This window comes from Quercus lobata, chromosome 2, assembly GCF_001633185.2.
Source record: "Quercus lobata isolate SW786 chromosome 2, ValleyOak3.0 Primary Assembly, whole genome shotgun sequence".
In the NCBI taxonomy this organism is placed as follows: Eukaryota; Viridiplantae; Streptophyta; class Magnoliopsida; order Fagales; family Fagaceae; genus Quercus; species Quercus lobata.
Window position 1 is genome coordinate 101,454,192 of NC_044905.1, and position 7,796 is coordinate 101,461,987.

A 7,796-nucleotide genomic window follows, 5' to 3' on the forward strand; every position below is an offset into this window, starting at 1 on the left:
TGGAAACTAGAAGACCTTGGGGCCCATGGCCTCACTTGGATCGAATTATTTTATAGTATATAATATTAAATTTTAAAGTCTAAACTTCTAAATATTACATATAACTCCCTCTGATTCAAAAAGATCCTAAAAATGGAAATGAACAATTGGATTACACTTATGCCCCCTTCTAAGTGTTGGTTTGGGTAAAGGCAAAAAAAAATTCTCAAGTCTTTTTTGCGAATAAGCTAATTTTTCATCATCATCATTTGAAATAAGCTAATTTTTAGTTTTTCTTACACATTTAATATATAAGTTACCAAATTTTTTTTTTTTAAATACTATATAAATAAGCTACCAAAAGTTGTAGAATATAATCCATTTAGATACCCCACAATTTCAAAGGCATTAACTATTTTAAAAGCACAACTAACTCTTCAGCGGTTAGCTTGTACCCTCAATTCTACCTTTGATATCATTTAGGGCAAGAGCTCTCAGGCCTAGCCCTCCACACACACTCTCTTTGTAATTATTTTTTATTTTTATTTTTTTTTAAATCTTTGGATAAATCATTCAACTGATTTTGTTTTCTTGACTAGAAAATACTTATATTTGGGCATTAAAAAAAATAATATAAAAAACCAGTTCTGTTCATTTTCTTTTTTTTCCTAGTTAATTTACTAATTTCGGTTATAAAAAATAAAAATAAAAATAAAGAAAATGTAGGTTAACTATGTCTATATGTTTAAGTACTTGTACTTCTGAGGATCTTTACCGAATGAACATGTTATCTCTTTTTTCTTCTTTCTTCTAATCAAATAAGAATTTATTCAATCAAACATAGAATTACAACAAATTAAAGGAGCACAGTGCAGGACAAACAACAAAGCTGCAAACCTCACACCTCGGATTGCTCATGATACCCTACGTAACTAACCTAGTAAAATACTGCATGGAAACAAAGCTTACTTCATGCACGGTACGTAGAATTTAATAATTTAGCGACAACTGATGAGACATACACGGTACGTAGACAAAGGCTTAAGATAAAGCCTTTGGTCATATTCAGAGCTGGGCAAGTTGGATAGTGCTTCGGTTGCTGGTAGCGTCGCTTTGGGCACCATTTTTGGAATTATTCTTACAATTTCGCAGGGCAACAATGAGTGTAACAGTGAGAATCAGGAGGCTAATTATTGCCACAGCGAGTTTGACACCCGAAAGCACTTGTTCTTCCCTGTACATTACAAAAAGAATGAAATTGTATCAAATGTTCAACACGGAAAATAAAAATAAAATGAAATTTAGTGAATAATTTTAGGGTATTGTTACTCGTTTAGAGGAGGAGGAGGGTTTGCAAAATTAGAAGGGTTGGAAGGACGCGAAACCAGAAAGTGTGAAAATGGCTGAATGGGTTCCATTCTAGTTGCTAGTACTCAGTAGCTAGTTTGGAAAGCTTGATGTTGAGTGAGTATTATTGTTACATTGTCACATATATTAATATATAGACGCAGATTTTGTCGTTTTCCTCGTTTATGGGACCCATTAAGAGAAGTTGTGGGTATTATCGTTCATGGGTCCCTTTCTTTAGATACTCTCTGTCCTAATTGATAAGTATAAAATAATCTTCTCAAAAAGCAAAAACTTGAAATAAAAAATAAAAGGGAAAGTAGAGCACGGCGAGCACCATTCTGGAAAGGTTGAAAGTCGAATGAGAACTTAAAATTAAGGTCGAGAGTGCATCGTTCAAAGTTCATGGACCCATATCTTTTTAAAATGTCGGGAACTGAATTTTCCAGCTATTTTCCTAGTTGTTTCACCTTTATTTCATCAATGCTGAAACCATATCATTAAAATTAGTAGAATACTTTATGTTGAGAAAATAATATGGTTGGGCTTCCAAGTTTGAGTTCAACTATATTATTTTAACCACTCTCTCTTGTTATTATTAATTAAGATGTGAGATTTTACTTACACATGTATACTTAACAAGTTTTATCTTACCTTTGTAGGTTTTTTCATCACCAACACATCATCCATGAACCTCTCGTATACCATCTGTGAGAACCACGTATCAACCTAACACGCTTATCCATGAAAACCGACTAGCACATGCTTGTCCATTAGAATCGGTGTGCTTCACTGTGATCTAGCACCATTGATAATATTTCTTTCATGGGTCTTTTTCCAAGATTTTTTTTTCTACGTGACCCCTTTAGGCTTGCTCTATACTCGTTGTGGAAGGGACCTTGAACGTCGAACGCCACCTTCGCCACATAGCATATATCAATTGTTTGGATACAAAAGCTCTGATATCACTTATTGAGGAGATAATACCTTAGAAAGCCTATAATTAAGTAATTAATATAATATATAGCTCCCCTTGGGACTCGGTAGCTAGCCATGATCCAACTCTACCACCTCACTCCATTGTCATTCCTCTCCCTCATGTGTGTGCATGTGTGCACGTGTAATGTGTCTTTCTCTCTTTATTTTTTACTTGTGCACAATATCATGGTTAGGATAAGACAAAACCTTTCAAAATATTCACAACTGGAATTTGGATAATGATTTGGCCAACAGATCAGCTCATAGTATATAATCAAATAATTCTAACACATGTACCAAACAAAACTGATTCAATCAAACACTGAATTACAACATTTTTACACAATACAATACAGAAAGAAAAGGCTGCAAAATCTCACACAGCTCAAACACTAGCTAGTTCATGATTTATTTAACAAACCAACAAAAACCAAGCATGGCATTCTACATAAATTACATAATAACAATTTTTTATATTTCATGTATGAACCATTTTCCTCCATAGGTACAAGCTCCAGACAGAGGCTAAGACAAAGTCGTCGTCATATTCAGAGCTAGGTAAGTTGGATCTATAGTGATTTGGCTGCTGCTAATAACACCGTCATCATTGCCGGCCAGAACAACTAGAATTATTACTACTACGCTTATGTAGTGCAAATACGAGTACAACAATGAGGATGAGGAGGTAAACTATTTGCGCAGCAACTTCAAAGTAAAATAGAAACTTTTCCTCCCTGTGTTTACAAAAAAAGAAATTGTATTAAAATCAGGGAGTCAGGGACCAAAACATCAAAACAGGAATAATTAACCATATATATGTTGTTATTGTGCGAGGCACTTTGACCTAGCTTCATTGAGTTAGCGTCTTGGGTGGACATGTGGACCTTCTTGGAAATCGGCAGTTGATCACATTATCATGTAATTTCCATTTCATATCCATACTTGATATCTTAAGTCTCTAAGCCTCATTTATTGTCGTGACGACATTTTATGTAAACTACTCCAGAAAATTATTCTTAAATGAAATTTATCTATGGTTTATAGAATGATATATGCTGCCCAAGTAAGGGATTGTTAGCATTTTTTATGTTATGAGTTAGCATAGTCGTTATTTTACGTATTTAATAAAACCTGGATAAGTTTGAGTGTATTTTAGTCTGCATTTGTTAGACCCAGTAGTGAATAAATAGTGATCATCATATATTGTTAATATTGGGTCATTTTGGTGCACCTTAATTAATAGTATGGATTTTGTTTATTGTGTATTTTACTTCGTCAAAGGAAGGTTTTAATAAGACAGGCTTTCGTTATGGTTTAACTCAAACTGGAAGAGTCTTTACCCTCTACTTGCTAAAGTATTAGTTTGGCTCATTAAAACCAATACATTCTGATACTCTCTCACCTATATATAGACACATTGTGCTAGTGTCTTGAATGGCTGTTTTAGCCAAATATGAGAAGAGAGTTGCAATTGGAAGAGGTGTAGTCACTCTCCATAGCACATATATACCCACCACTAACCTTTTTTTCTTGCTTTTGCTCTCATTCTTTTATAAGGTATGTTAAATTATCTTCTCATTTTGATGTTGTCTTTAAATAGATGCTAGTGATTCTAAGAGTGCGCTGTAGATTTACTTTTTTGATATGTAGATCTTTTGTTCAAGTTTTCTCAACAGGTATCAATTGGTGTAATAACCTATGATGAAAAATGTATATCTTTATGCAGTATAGGGGGATCAACAAGTATGTATGTATATGGACAGTATCTGCATCTAAGAAAGCATCATATTTTTATGATTATATATCTAGATCTTTATAGTGATTCGTATGCTTTGTGTCCATTGGCATGCCGCCTTGGAGACATAATAAGAATAATTAATGATGACAAGTACTTTAATTTCCTTTTTTTTTTAAAGGCTTAAATGATAAAACACTCTATGGAGGTTTGACTCTATGGGGGAGTTATGTGACTTATTGTATAATATGTCTTGGGTTGTGATAATATAGGGGTTGTTTGGCACTGCTGTTTAAACAACAGTTTTCAGTGTTTAAATAACAATAATACTTCTGATACAGATTTTTAAAATATTCAAACACGTATTTTCAAAACACTAAAAACTAAACAATAATATTTAAACACTGCTACCAGCGACCCATAATAACTGGAACATTTGATTATTGCTCTAAGTATCAATAACTAATATTTAGATTGAAGTAATGTCACCAACAAAAGAAAAGGTGAATTTCTACTTTAAAAAAATAAAACAAAATAAAAGATTGAAGACTTGAAGCGATGCCAAAAACTTTACTGCACTTGTCTTGATTGAGAAATTCTTCCGCACTGACGGAGTCACAGGGATGTGGGTCCAATAGGTCCCTTGGGATTCCCAACTCTGGCAGGGAATGTGGAGGCGGATGACTGATTGACTTTCCTCGTTCATTGTTTAAGGACAAATAATAAAGTGACTAAAGTCTGAGTCTGAGATCAAATATTCACTAGGAATGAGCGAAGTAGCTTTGAATCTCACTCTCATTTCGACTTCACAAAAACGTAGTAAAAACTAGAAATAATATGCATTTGGAATTTTATCTTTCGTGTATTTTTTTTTGTATTCTGCTCACCCCATCATCACTCGAGCCACTGCAAGGATTTTTATTGTTGTTGTCTCTAAAAAAAAAAAAAAAATCAATGACATTCTTTGCTCGTTAGATTAGTTTATTTTTGTTTGATATATGTATTTATAGAATCATCAAAATATTACCTTTTATTTTGTTGTAATTATTCCGAACCACTTGAGTGAACAGATTACTTTTATTGAACTAAAAGGATTAAACAAATACATCAGGTAACAATAATATTTGGGCTTGAAAGAAGGAAAGAATTTCCTCAATTTGGTTTAATAGTCGAGAAGGATATCAAATAATATTACATTAGTGGTATCAAAATTTAATAATTAAGTAAGAGATATATCTTAAAAAAATAACTACTTAACTGACAAATGAAAGAATTGTGTTAGTGGGTAATTATTTTTGTACACATGTTTCTTATTTATTGAATTTTGATACGAATAATGTGGTATCATTTAATACGAAATACTTTTTTCCTAATAGTTAGCCTATGCATGTCAAGGGTATAGGGTCCAACTCTATTATCTATTCTTTAATATGCTTATCTTTCCTTTGTTTGTCTAAAGTAAATAAATAATTAAAAGGTAAAATAGAGTTAACTCCTAATGTTTGAGTGATTCTCAAAAAAAAAAAAACTCCTAATGTTTGAGCTTGTAAGGTTGAATTTATTCAACCATCTTATTGGCTTTATTCCATGCCAAATTTGCTTGTAATTCAGCATTTAGTAACCCTGTATTTAGGTGGGTTTGATGTAAGGGTAGTGAGTGAGATAGAGTGAAGTTTGCTCAAGAGTGTGCAAGAAAACAGAGTGTCGCGGCTGGGACTCGCGGGTGACTCGCGGCTGCAAGCCGCCAGAAGCTGCACACGTGCCAAGCATGCTGGAAGATGAACAGTTCATGCTAGCTGGAGCACTACAGGACAAAACAGGACAAACGGCCACGGTTATCTCGCGACCTGGATCTTCGCGACTTAGTCAAGCCCGCGAAGGTCAAGCCCGCTAGCCACCCCTGTTTTGTAAAAAAACCTGACTTTTCACAATCCTCTCCACTCCAGTATAAAAATACCCCTATTTACCCACGGATTGAAAGGAGCTTCCAGAGAAATTTTGAGAGAGAAACCCTAAAGAAAAACCAGGATTGTTTTCCACCTCACAATCTCTACCTAGAGTCTCTTCAAATTCCTCAACTCTCTTCCTCTCCATTGTCAAATCCTTGAGAGGCTTTATACCAAACCAGGTTCTCACCATCATCATCATTGTGAGACTGCTGTTTGGATTTCTGGGAAGCAGTTAGGAAGGAACCAATTTTCATTGGTTGATGTTACGGTCTAGTAGCGGAATCCGGGAAGCTAGAAAAGAAAAAGGTTCGGCGTAACCTCGTTGGAGCAAGAAGCTTGGAGGGCTTAGGTGCACTGGGTAGATTAGGCTTGGAGGGTCTATTGCTGTCCTTGTATCCCAACTATATTTTCTAGTGGATTGATTACCGCTTGGAGGGCGGCGGAGAGGTTTTTCGCCGAGGGCTTCGGTTTCCTCTTCGATAACACATCGCGTGTTGTCTTTGTGTTTGCATCTTCCTTCCTCTCTATCTTTGCCTTTTTATTTATCTGCTGTGGATATTAATCTGATATGGCTTAGATAGTATTTAATCAATTTCGTTTGATAGCATATGTTAAGTTTCCGTACACTAGTTGTTTGACATATTGCTTGAATTGATTAAGTTGTTATTTGGGGGTCTAAACGTTCAAAGGTGTTTTTGTACACGTTTTTGAACTTTCAATTGGTATCAGAGCGGGTACACTTGTTGTGGTTTAAATACCTAAGTGTGATCCTTGACCCCTTGTGTTTATTTGCCATGGATTGTGCTTTGTATGACTCTTTGCATGATTTGATTGGTGATGAATGTAACATGCCACGTGTTTGTGAAAATGCCTCTATGAGTGTTAATCCTCATAAGTGTGATGACATGTTATTTGAATCTATGGGTGTTGTTGACAAACTCTTGAAGAAAAATGTTAAGAAGTTTCAAAAGAATTTAAGCAAGTTATTTTGTGAAAATGATGATTTGATTGCTAAGCTTAATGAATCCAATAAATTGGTTGAGAAATATAAAAAACTTGCTGAAGATTCTCTTGAAAAGCTAAAAGAGTTTGAATGTTTGAATATGGACTTGGATGCTAAACTTGTTTTGTCTAACAAACTTGTTGATGAGTTAAAATGTGAAAATGAATCTCTTAAGATGCATGCCAAGTGTTTGATTGCTGAACCCATTGATAAAAGGGATGATAATATTTGTTGCAATCATGTTGTGGTACCCGATCTTGTGCCTATTGTGTATTCTACCTCTAAGGACAAATCGGTGTACGTTCCTCTACACAAAAGAAATCAAAATGTGGAGAGAAAGGCTGTTAAGTCAAAGCCTCTGTTTAGGTCTCAACCTAAGGTTTTGGATGGAACTAAGTTTGTTCCAAATTGCCACCATTGTGGCGTGATTGGTCATATAAGACCTCAATGTCATAAGTTGAAGAGGGAACAAAACCATGTAGCTAGATCCCTTCCCAAAAAGTTGAAGAGTGGACCTAAACACATTGTTTGTCACCATTGTGGTGCCTTTGGTCATCTAAGACCTCAATGCTCTAAGTTTCATACTTTTAAAAGAATTAAAAGAAAAGAAAAACTTGAGCTTTTTGGAAGTTGTGCTAAAAAGAATAAACTGGTTTTGAGTGAAAATAGCATGTTGTTAAAGAAAATGTTTAATGCTCTTAACTCATTGACTATGTGCATCTCCGGTTCTCATTCTTCCAATCCTCGTCTCGCTTCTCTTGAGACACTCACTCCAAACAATCGTTCCGTTTGGATGAGGAAGAGT